The 12,614-nt window shown below is 36.3% G+C and overlaps 1 pseudogene; it reads left to right on the plus strand.

The window, feature by feature from the left end:
- The first annotated feature begins 5,782 nt into the window (after positions 1-5,782).
- LOC113739173 (glutamate dehydrogenase B-like) lies at positions 5,783-11,418 on the plus strand (annotated as a pseudogene).
- The last annotated feature ends 1,196 nt before the right edge of the window (positions 11,419-12,614 follow it).

Raw genomic sequence — 12,614 nt, forward strand, 5'->3', positions numbered from 1 at the left:
TCTTCATTTGAAGCTTTAAGACATTTTAAGTTAGAAGAATCAACTTTATCAAGAATCACAATATATATGTCATTAAACCTCTTCCCTTTGAACACAATATTATATTTGGAATCAAGTACAATGCATTCATGCTTTTTAAACAACACATACAAGTCTTTATCACACAATTGACTAACACTAAGCAAGTTATAACCTAAGTTATCAACCAAGAGCACATTATGAACAAAAGTTTCACCATCCTTACCAACATCACCTATTCCAATTGTCTTAGCTTTCACATCATCACCAAATGTTACCTTTCCACTTGATTTTGATTTCAGCTTTATGAACAAGGAAGGATCACCGGTCATGTGCCTTGAGCAACCGCTATCAATGAACCATTTGGACTTGTTTGAGCATTTTTCCTGAAAAGAAAAGGTGTTTGGTACCCTTTTTAATTTTTGGGTCCATAATAGTTAGCATTGTATCTAACTAACCACATGCACTTCATCCCTTTGTTCAGATTTCTTTTCACATAGCAATTACCTTTCAAATGCCCTCTTTGACAACAAAAACCACACATAATGGAAGAGTCCTTAAGATGTACTGGTTTGATATATCTCAATCCACCTCTTCTATATGTTGTGAACCCATGTGCAATTTTGTTGTGTGCAAATGTTCTTTGAAAAGTAGTAGGATGGGCAAATAACATGTTCCTTTTGCTAAACTCCTGCTTTCTTGCTTTCAGAGTCTCATCCAAGTTGTCCATTCTTTTTTTCAAATCACCCTGTCTTTCCTTCAGCATTTCACAAATATTTGTCTTTCTATCAAGCTCATCTTGAACATTACATCCGGCTCTTACTAGACTTTCATTGTCGGTCTTTAGTTGTTTATTTTGTTGAAAAAGACTTGCATTTTCTTGAATGAGAAAAGCCATTTTCTGTTTTAACTGCTTGTTTTTATCATAAGATTCCTTCAAGGCATTATGCAGTTTTTCAACAAAAGATTCAAGATCATCATCTTCATCATTATCACTTTCAGATTGAGAGTGTGGGGAAGTTATCTCATTATTTCCAATAGCCATGAAGGCCATTTGAGCTGATTCTTCCTCTTCTTCAACTTCCCCTTCGGAGTTGCATTCATTCCAAGTAATCTGAAAGTTGTTGAATCTTGGCTTCCGATCAGCTTTTCCATCTTTCATCTTCTTCATGGGGCATTCGTTTGCATAGTGTCCAGGCTGTCCACATTCGAAGCATTTGTCCAACTGTTTCTTGTTGAAATCTTGTTTTCCTTTGTACTTTGTGATAGATGGCTGATTCTGGAATTGATTGCTAGGTCCTCCCCTTCTAAACTTTCTTTTATTCAAGATTCTCTTGAAGCCTCTGGTGATGAGAGCAAGATCATTATCATCACCATCTGAGTCTTCATCATCCAAGTGAGCTGTATCATCTTCACCTTGAGTAGTCTTTAGAGCAATGTTTCTCTTTGCTCTAGCATCCTCTTCCTCCTGCACTTTAGATTTCAGTTTCAACTCATAAGAGGTTAGTGAGTTAATGATAGATTCAATAGGCACAGAACTTAAATCCTTAGCCTCCTCTATTGCAGTCACTTTATTTTCCCATTCTTTGCCCAAAGCATTGAGAATTTTCCTGTTCTTCTCTCCCAAGGTGTACTCTTTGCCCAACGCCTCGAGATCTTTGATCAAGTCAGTGAACCTGCAATACATTTTGTCAATATCCTCAAGAGGTTCAATTTTAAATGATTCATATTTCGTGACCAAGATGGCTTTTTTCTGTTCTTTCACATTGTCACCACCCTCATGGATTTCTCTTAGTTTATCCCACATTTCTTTAGCCGATTTGCAGCCTTTTACTCTGATTGATTCATTTGAATCTAGGGCACTATAAATAACATTCATGGCCTTGGCATTCAATGTGAGGTTAGTCCTATCTTGAGCATTCATTTCAGCTCTTGTTTTTTGCCGAAGCAACCCTGTATCTGCATCAAGAAAGTTAGCTTCATGCGGTCCTTCACTCACAATAAACCATAGTTCAATATCAATAGATTGCAAAAAGATAATCATCCGTTCTTTCCAGCTAACATAGTTAGAGCCACTGAACATGGGAGGCCTAATAACAGATTGCCCCTCAACAAACATAGCATGACTGGTTGTCATCTTTACTCCAAGCCGTTAGAGCTTAATCTCAAGGAGACCAAGCTCTGATACCAATTGTAAGTCCCACAGACAACCAAGAGGGGGGGTGAATTGGGTTGATTAAAATCTTAACCAAGTTTATGCACTTTTTCTTTAATGAAAATTTACCTTCCTTTTTAGTAATGATCAACCAAGTAGATTAGAAGACAATAGCAATATTGATCAGAGAAGCAAGTATAGATAAGCAATGAAGATTTTATTAAACAGAAAAGTAAGATAGGGAATCAAACCAAGTGTCTACCAAGCTGTCCTCAAACTTGAAGACCAAACACTAGGAAGAGCAACTTCTCCTTGATGAAAGAAGATCAACTAGATGTACAATGGAGGGAGCACTTCCTCCTTGCCCTAAGCCGCACTTAGTCAAGCTAAGAAGTTTTACAATCACTCAGAAAACCCTCAACAAAGCTACACTAAAGATTCTTTCAACCACAAAAGAAATGCTCAACAGAAATTCACACCACTTTAAAACAAATCTGCTTTGGAGACTATTTTCTAGCTAAAATATCTCTTGAGAACTTGTAAACAAAGTGTGCAAAAGTCCCTACTTCGTTCAGACCAGTTTGATTTTAAAGGGAACCAGAAATGGGCTTCATCAATGCTTCCAACGGATAGAAGGCAGCTGAAGAGTCAACTAGCCGTTGGGGCTGTCGGACGTCCGACGAACGAATCATCGTCCGAACCAATCGTCCGATGATAGCCATGTTGAGGTTCGGACGTCCGATGAGTTTTTTTGTCGTCCGACAGCACAGCGTCCGACCTTGGGCCAAGAGCTAGCAAGTTATCTTGGAATTTTTCGGACGTCCGATCTGGTTGATATGCGTCCGAGGTGTGCGTCCGATCCTTCCGGACGTCCGATGCTCCCATATGAGCGTTCGACAGAGCTTCCTTCCTGATGTTCTTCATCCTTTCGGACGTCCGACAGATTCCTTTCGGCCGTCCGACCTGATTGTCCTGTTTTTGCTTCACATTTTGGTTGTTTTGCTTTTGATGACATATTCGAACCTGATTCTTGGATAGACAAAAACACTTGTTTTCGAAGAAGGTTAGATAAACATTTCAAAGTGCCAAGAATGACACACAAGACACACTTAAAAGACAGTATCTTTGATCGAAACAAAACAATTACTAAATTCATTTATATTATTTCAATCTTGTTTGCCACATCCAAAGCATCGTAGACTGGAGTCAATCAGACATATGCTTTCCTTGTTCCATCAGGCCTGATCAAAGTGTTCACTTTCTTGGTCTGTATAAACGAACTTTTGTGATCATCAAAACCAAGAATAACACTATGTTTCTAGCTATTTGTGGATTTTTAATTTCAAATTCACTTGGTATAGTTATTTCATTCCATTTTAATCTTTTTGGAGTATATGTTGTAGGTTTATCTGCATCTACTTGTAATAAAGTTGTTTCATCTTTAAGAGTTGGAGTCATAATAAATTTTGGATTTAAATGAGATGATAAAGGTCTGTAATATATTCTATATATTATTGCAAAATTCTTTGTATGTTTTTCGAATTCATTTCCTTGTAGATGAATGTCTAATATTAAAGAATTTAAAATATGAGGGTCTGTTAGATCTATTGAAAAATTTGGAGCACAGTTAAAATATATTGGTCCATTACAAACATTTGTTTGAATCATAGATAGTAAAGAAGTTTTATATCTTTTGAGTCTAGTATCTCTTAAGGCTAGATATATAGGAGCATCTACTCCTAGATGGAATAAAGGTTTTACAGTAATTTGTATTAAACCTATATGAATGTATCGATATTCTTTACTTAAATATTTTTGAATTGTATTATGATTTAATAATTGTATGGTTTGATATTCTTCTTGAATTGATATTGTTTCTTCATGAGTTTTAACTGATAAAGCAGTTTTGAAATCTAAAGGGCCAATTCTATAAATGTGTTCAATTTTTTCCTCTGGGATTGTCCAATCTGAATTGTTTATAGGCATATGATATTCATGACTTTGTACTACATTATCTTTCCTTGAATTAGATCCTATTTTTAATTGTCTAAGAAATGCAGCCATGTTTAATATTTAATTAAATTTTTACTTAGACGGGAACAACCGAGCCTATGCCTGGAACATCCTATCCTGGACTTACCAACGGTCTGACAAAGCATCAAGTCTTACCAACGTTTTCAGTAAAAGTTTAATAAAATATGCAAACATAAATGCATGAAATAGCCAAGTCAAAATAGAAACGTAATTCAAATAAAGTAAATGTAAATTCAAAGTTTAAATATGCGTATGCAAATTAAACAAGGGTGTGGCTCTGATACCACTTCTACCCAGGTAACATGAAAATAACATGAATGTATGAAACTGTAATTAGTATAAAGAGTTGGACTTACAATCAATTTTGAGAGTTGCAATAAGTTCTACGGAAGCTTTTCACAATTTCTTGAATCTTGACTTTAAGTAAGACTTTTGAAACAAGAGTGGTTGGGATATGTTGAAAAGTGAGTTGAAGTTGAGAATGGTGTTTGAGAGTGTTTACAAAGGCTTTCTTACTTCTGAATTGCTAATTCACCGATGCCTTCTGTCTAGCATTTTGATTCTATTTATAGAGGCTCGGGAGGTTACATTTGAACTTCATTTCATCTTCATTTGAATTTCATCTTCTTTTTCTGTTGAATGGCCGACATCTTTTTCTAAAAGTCTTCGGGGTCTTGTCCGCCTATTGGGTCTTGTCCTCCAAACGGATCAAAAGTTGAATCTGATGAGCCTGCTGACTCCTCTATTTTGTCGCTTTTGTCATCCTTATCTTGCTTTTGTAGATAGTCCAAATATTCTTTAAGCATCTCGGGATTCTGCATCATCTTTTTCATCAGAAAGTCATTTGAAAATGCCTCGGATGCCATACTTGTCACTTTTTCTTTATCTTTTTTCTTCGGAGTGGTTGGATTAGGTAGAATAATAGTTGGCTTGGGTGGCATTGTCGTTGGAGTGGGCGACAAAGTAGTGGTTGAATCTTTTGTCCATTTGAGCTTTTCTCCAGTTGTTAGAAATCTTATCACATTTGCTTGATCTCCGAATTCCTGATTGAATCCTGTCCACCATTTAATTTTGAATTCTCTGACAAGGGACATTGGAAGTGGCTTTTCTAATTCTTGATGAATTTTGAAACTCCAGCAAAATATCCATGGAACTTTGAACTCCATATGAAATAAAATTGGTCTTATATATTCCTTGGCTAAAAACAACCAATTTTTCCCTCACTCTTTCGTGTCTTTTTCTGAAACAGCGAGGAAGGGGAAGTTCAATATTTCGTCTTCACTGTCTATGCGAACTTGTAGAGTACAGATATGGTAATTTTTCTTCCCCTTTCTTTCCGTGATTAATGTATTTTTTTTCATTTCAATTTTATTTCTACTATTTGATTTTTTATTTTTAGTTCCAAGAAAAACTTTTAATATGGTCTAAGATGGTGAATAATTGATGATTAGTTAGCTTTTAGATATTTATTTATTTTATTTTTTGTACCTACTTGGTTTTTAATTGTTCCATTTTTCTTTTTTGGTTTTGCCTTTCTTGGATTTCTTCTACAGCAGGGAGGAAAAATAACCACCCATGAAAGACAACTCCGAAGGGAAAATGTAAGTTTTGTTTTATTATTCTAATTTAATTTTTGCCTTTAAATTACTCTCTTCAGACCTCAAATGATGGTATGCTTTTCTTTTTAGCCATTTTCTTTGGCATTTGCTCTTTTCGAGTTTTCTTTTTAGTCATTTTTTTGGTGTCTTTCATGCAGGTGTTTTGTTGATCTCCTGCTCAAAAAAAGCAATGCATATGGTAACTAAAAAGATCAGTTGTTTAAAATAGATTTTTTCATCTTTAAAATGTCTTTCTATTTGCTTCAGTTCTTCCAGTTCCCTTTCTTCATTGGGTTTTCAGCACTTGATGAATTAATACATTTCTCTTGTAGGAATCAGGAACTTCCATTTCAAGTTAGTCATTGACCAAAATTTTGAGTTACACTAGCGGCACTAAGAATAATTTGATTGGAGTTCACACTGATGTTCCTGCGCCTGATATGGGAACAAATGCACAGGTCAGTGCAAAACTGGCTTTCGACAATATGATATGATTGGAGTACATATCTAGGTGACATTTTTGCTTTTGGAGAAAAAGATAGTGATCAACACAACATTGTCTATGAAGCTCATCCAATTAACTGGATTTGAAATGTCTCGCATTTGAGCAAACAATGGCTTGGATACTGGATGAGTACTCTAAATTCCATGGCTATTCGCCTGCAATAGTAACTAGAAAACCTGTAGTCAATTATCCAATTCCAAATGTATAAGGATCAATGAGCTTCTTTGATTTCTGAGATTTTGAATGTGACGCCCCAGAAAAAAAAGAGTGTGAGAACCCGTAAAAAAACCCTAATATTTTCCTAGGGTTTTAGTTCCTTTAATTGCATAATTTTTGCATTTCTGGCTTAGAAATATTATCTGGGTGGATTTTATGAGCAATTATAGTTTTAAGATGATTTTTCTAGCATTGGTGAATTTTTAGAAAATTAAGGATATATATTGGACGTGGGACCCACTAGTGCGAAAAGTTCGGAAAAATTCGGCCAATAAGGTTAAGTTTCGGATACTGTTAAAAGTTTATCGGGTATTAAGAGATAAGTAGGGTGTGTGAAGTGATTGATGTGAGAGAGAAAAGAATGATAAGGATGCATTTAATAGAGTGACACATGTCACTTTCTTATTGGTTGAACTTTTAAGAATTACTATTCATTGTCTTGACTTATTTGACCAAGGGATTAAATATCCAAAATTCACCAAAAAATCACCATTTTTCTCTCCTTGTTGGCCAGCCACCTTGAGCAAGAAAGGAAGGAGATTTCTTCAATTTTCAAGCTTCTACTTGGTGCAAATCAACCAAAAACATTTGCTTCCATCCATTTCACTCCATAAAATCCTATCTTCTAGTGTTAGTGAGTGTAGAGGTGAACTTTGTTTGAAGGATTAAGGTGCCCAACATCCTCCTCTCTCTTGGTTCTTGGTAAGTGAAGCTTGAAACACCTTACTACCTCTAATGATACTTATTTTGTGCTTAATGGGGGCATGAGAGAAGGAATATATGATTTGTTTCTTGATTTGGTTTGTTTTGGTGAAGTTTTCCATTTTATGATGATTTTTTTGGTTTAATTGGATTATGATGGTGTGGTTGTTGGTGATGATTGGCAATGGACTAAAATGACTCTAGTGGGTGTGAAAGGTGGATAAATGCAACCAATTTTGGATTTGGTGTGAAAATTGAAAAGTTAGGGTTCTTAAATCCCCAATTCTGTCCGGTTTTGGATCATAGGGTTAGAGGCCGAATTTGACTTTACTCAAAACATGAAAGTTGTAGGTATTGATATGATTGAGATGCCTGCAAAATTTCAGGTCATTTGGATGAGTGTGGAGTGAGTTATGCCGTTTCTACTGTAGCTGTTCTGCATTGAGCAGAATGCGAAAACTGCGATAGTAATTGGCCATTTTGACTGGAATTGGTTTGGATTTTGGAGTTGGTGTCTTCTGATGAAATGTAGCTGGATGTCTTAGCTAACATATGCCTTTGGAATTTCGGCATTTGGACTTGTATGGTCTGAGATATACCGATTACAGTTTTCTGTGTTTTGCAAACCTGTTTTGGTGATTCTGGTTTAGTGTTTGGCATTTTTGACCTAGTTGGGCTAGGAACTGGATTGAGTGACCTTCTACATTGTTGTAGCCCTGTTTCATAGATTCGAAACGGTGGGTCTTACACCCCCAACCGATAATTGTAGTGAGAGTTGTGCCATTACCGCATTATGACGTCAAAACTGTTTCTCTGGTTTTGAGCTTAACCTTCATTTCCGGACTTTTCCCTAGCTTGACTTGTCTTTGTACTACTTGGAGATTGCTGAATGGATATTAGATGAACTTATTTGTGTGACTTTGGGACTGGCTGGAGTAATAATGAAGCCATGATGGCTGGAAAAGTTAGCAAACGTAGGGGAAGTGCTGTCCGAACTTTGAAGGGACTTGTTTGCATTGGGTTTGTGATCTAAGGCTTGGAGTTGAGCAAGGCAATGATACATGATGGATGGTTTCTGAGCCGTGGAGGTGAGTGACCCCAAACTACTGTTAAAGCTTCTTATGAACCGTTTCTTGCACTATTTACTTGATTGCATATCATGAGTACTTGCATGTGGCCCATGACATGTTTTGGCTTAAATGAGTGCTTGGAATTCGTGTGCTGAACACCAACGTCTCCACCTCTGTGTACTGTTCATCTGGAGCAAATGGCTCCCCACTGACTGTTTACTGTGTAATGTTTGTTTGGAGCGTTGGGTGTTTAAGTACAACGATTTCGCTGGCTCACGAGAGCAATAAATGTACATTTGATCTTGAAATCATGACATCACTGAAATGAACGACTGTGAAATTGAATTGATTACTGTTTTAATGGTTACTCGCTGAGCTTCTAGCTCACCCCAAAAATGTTTTATTTGCCCCCCCACAGGGCTCAAGGCGAAGAAAAGCTTGGAGTGCTTATTCACGTGACTGGATGGCTTATATCGTGTATAGTTTAAGTTTGGATCTATTTTATGTACGAGTTGGTCTTGTATAAATATTTGAAATTGATATGGATGTAAGTATACGTTCCACGATTGGAATCAGTTTCCGCTGCATTTGTAATATGTAACCATTGGAGAATTTGATGTAATTTTGAGATTTATATTGTAATTGGGTTGAGGACTGTAGTGAGCGACTGAGTCCCGGCGAGAGCTGGGCAGGCGGCCCGCCGAACCCTCTGGTTCGCCTTAGGGGGAGGTGGGGTCGTCACATTGAACCTCAAAAAATTTTCCACTTTTATTTATTGTAAGAAATTAAAATTCTTTGGTGACAGGATCTTGGTGGATCCCTCGGTAGAGATGTAGCAACAGGAAGGGGAGTACTCTTTGCAACTAAAGTGCTGCTTAATGAATATGGAAAGAGTATCGCTAGGCAATGATTTGTTGTACAGGTAACACCACTGGGAAGTGTGCCTTCAGTTTATAATATGTTTGAATACTGTGGGATGCATTTGTAGTTTCAAGTGTACCTTTAGTTTCTGATATGCTCAAATACTGTGGGATGCATTTTGTTGAAACTACAAGCTCATTCAAAGAGCCTTCCTTGGGGACTTAGAAGTTACATCACAAAATGTCTCATGACTCGTGAGAAGAGAAAGCGAGTTAAAAAGTAAAAAATTATCGAATGTCATATGATCATAGAATTTTCTTCTTGATTTCAGGGATTTGGTAATGTTGGATCCAGGGCTGCTCAACTTATCAGTGAACAAGGGGAAAATGTAATTGGCATAAGTGATATAACAAGAGCCATAAGCACGGTAAGGGAATTGACGTACCAAATCTATGGAAGCATGTCAGGGAAAACCACGGAGTGGTGCTGACAGTGTTGATCCCAATTCTATTTTACTTGAAGACTATGATATTCTTATTCCAGCAGCCCTCGAAGGTGTTATCAATAGGTGGTTCTTCTAGCCTTAACATAGATTTTGTCCGACACTTGATATCTTGCTTTTATGTGATTTTATTACTTACAATACAAATGGACATTTGAATTGATTGAAGGGATAATGCAGATATTAAAGCCAAATTTATAATCGATGTAGCTAATCATCGTATTGATCCAGAAGCAGATGAGGTTAGTATGCGAGGTCAAAAGGCAGTGTCTCGGAGCAAAATAACTTGTGCAGTGAAGCAACTTAACTAACCTTGGCTTTAATTTACAAATATTAACAAAGAAGGGAGTTGTTATACTCCCAGACATATATGCAAATTCCGGAGGTGTTACAGTGACTTCAAGTGGGTTCAGGTATCCATTTAGCCCTTCATCTCATAATAATCCAGAAAACCTCTTTTCTTATTTCAGCACCTTGAGCACTTTTTGGTCCCTTTCTATATCTCAAATATTAAATTCTAAGCACCCACTTGAAATTGTGAGTAAGTTACTATTTTAATTAAACACCTTAAATTTTCTATTCCTTGACTAAAAAAGGAATTAAATTGCTGCATAACTGTAGTTTTGCCTCTTTAATGATAAACTGCAATGTTTAATAGCTTGGAAATTCTCATTAGAAAAATCAGATTTGGTTTACTTGAGTATGTATTTAAAAAACATGATGTTCTCTTAGATTTGTAACATCTCAGTGAGGTTAAGCCTGGAATATTGAACCTTACAATTGCTTATTTTACTTTGTAAAATTGAACTTAATTGAGGTTAGCCTAAACAAAAAATTTTGTGAGAAGCATGAAGGTGGCATTCCAATTGATAGGTTCAAAGAGATGATTGTAATGCAGACCTTCAACTTGTGTTGAAGTTTTTATGCAGGAAAGAACTTAAAGGAATGGCATGTTACCTTTGAAGATGATTTGGTAGAACTTGCTAATTTGTTACAGAAAAACCTTAGATCCATCTGTCGCCAGTCCTTTTTTCTTTTTTCTTTTTGTGTCTCGGATAGCTTAAGTACGATCACAGAAATTGAAATAAGATCTTTATTGGGATTCTTAAATTATTTCATGCAATTAGTGGCCTTAAATTGTAATCTGTAGATGTCTAAGTAACTAGCCTGGATTATGGTAATGGTTCGGTTTTCTTGCTCTTGAGAATGTTTTACACCTGAGCTGATGATGATCAAGACATGCTAGAACAAGAATTCAATGTTCGTGATTTCCTAAGTTACGACTTGTAGTTTTCTATATTTGATGATTACGACCATGCCTATTGATCTCTTTTAGAGATCTTGAGATTGTACTGAACTAGTGTTCTATCTGTCTGGTTGTCTGTATATATATTTATAAGGAGTTTGCACTCTCATCAACGCGGTGAACTCTAATTCAAAGTCTATGGGACTTGTCAGATCAGAACATATTGGACTTGAAGCCTCCTCATTCGAAGATTGCTCTTTTGGAGAAAGGATTCAGGACTACCATGATTCACTTGCAACTAGAGGATTATGCGGTTTGCTTATACTCTTTCATCACCCATGGATATGCCCTAGAGGGTAGCCATTGCTGAGATGAACAGGTGTGGAACTGGAAAGGCTTCTACTTAGCTCTTTGTTTGGCGTGGATCCTCTGAGTTCTACTATTGGACCTAGAATAGTTATGCTATTGCACCCTTCAGTTCTTGATGCTTTGTCAATTGTAAGTGACTAACCTAGAAAGGTTTGGAGTCTCTCTTTTAATGATAAGAAAGTTTGAGACTTATATTTAATGGTGAATTTATCCTTGTTGATGTTAGTAGAGATTTACAAGTTTCTTGGTAAATGAGTATGGTTTGAGGGGCTATTGCAACTATTGTCATGGTGACACTTGTATTGAGGTGGCTTATATGTCCATGTATTTGTCATTTACATGTTTTTGTATTGAGGTGGCTTGTGTGTCCATGCATTTGTCCTTTACATGTTTTCAATTGGATAGTTGCTGTGGCTTTGTTAAAAGAAGCATCAATGGAAAGCAAGAGAGAAAATAACAAATTAGCATAGAATGCTAGGTTTTAGTTCAATTTACTGACTTAACTTTACATTGAGGGTTATCCTTTCTGTCCTTTGGTAACTCAGTATGAGAACTATATATCCTTGTCATCTTGCTTTTGCTTATTTTCTCTTTGCTTTCTCATATGCATGTCTGCATAGAATTGGTTTTTTTTTTTTTTTTGTCAAAGCATAGAATTGGTTGAGGTATCTGTTTTCTAGAGATGCTCGTTCTTGGAGGATTAAATACTGCCCAAGTATTGTGCCTCATAGAAACTTTTTTACTTTAGGTTTGCTATTGAGAGAATTTATTTGGACATGGAAATGTGAAATGAGACCAGGAAACATGGTGATTAGAATGTTGTTAGATGGAGGATCTCGGAACCATTTATGGCGAATGATGTGACAATTTTGGCAATTTTGTTCTATGGAACTCAATATGCTTATTAAGTGAGAAAACTTTTAGCTTGTTTTGGTATTTCTTGGCATCATAGCCTGCTTACGATATTCTCTTTTGGTTCTCAAAAGTCTGATTTAGCACTCAATTGGACATTTTAACTGTCCGTTTGGTTAGTCTCAACGATGATTTTACAGTTGAATTCTAGAGGCTAGAATAATACATCAATCAATACTTATTCACTGTTCCTTTTCTTAATTCTTTGGTTTCACGATAGACAAGTATAGGTGAAAAGGTGTTAACAAACATCTTCTCATTGTTGTTGATCACTGACTATGGGATCAAGTAAAGAGCTTATTGCATGACGTGAATGTCCAAATATTGATGACTTGGATGTGAAGGATTGAACTGTAATTGTGATGGCTATCTTGAAGCTTCTTGTTATAGTATGCATCAGTTCATTGTACCACTTGCTGGATTACT

Source organism: Coffea arabica, chromosome 4c (assembly GCF_036785885.1).
Source record: "Coffea arabica cultivar ET-39 chromosome 4c, Coffea Arabica ET-39 HiFi, whole genome shotgun sequence".
NCBI lineage: Eukaryota > Viridiplantae > Streptophyta > Magnoliopsida > Gentianales > Rubiaceae > Coffea > Coffea arabica.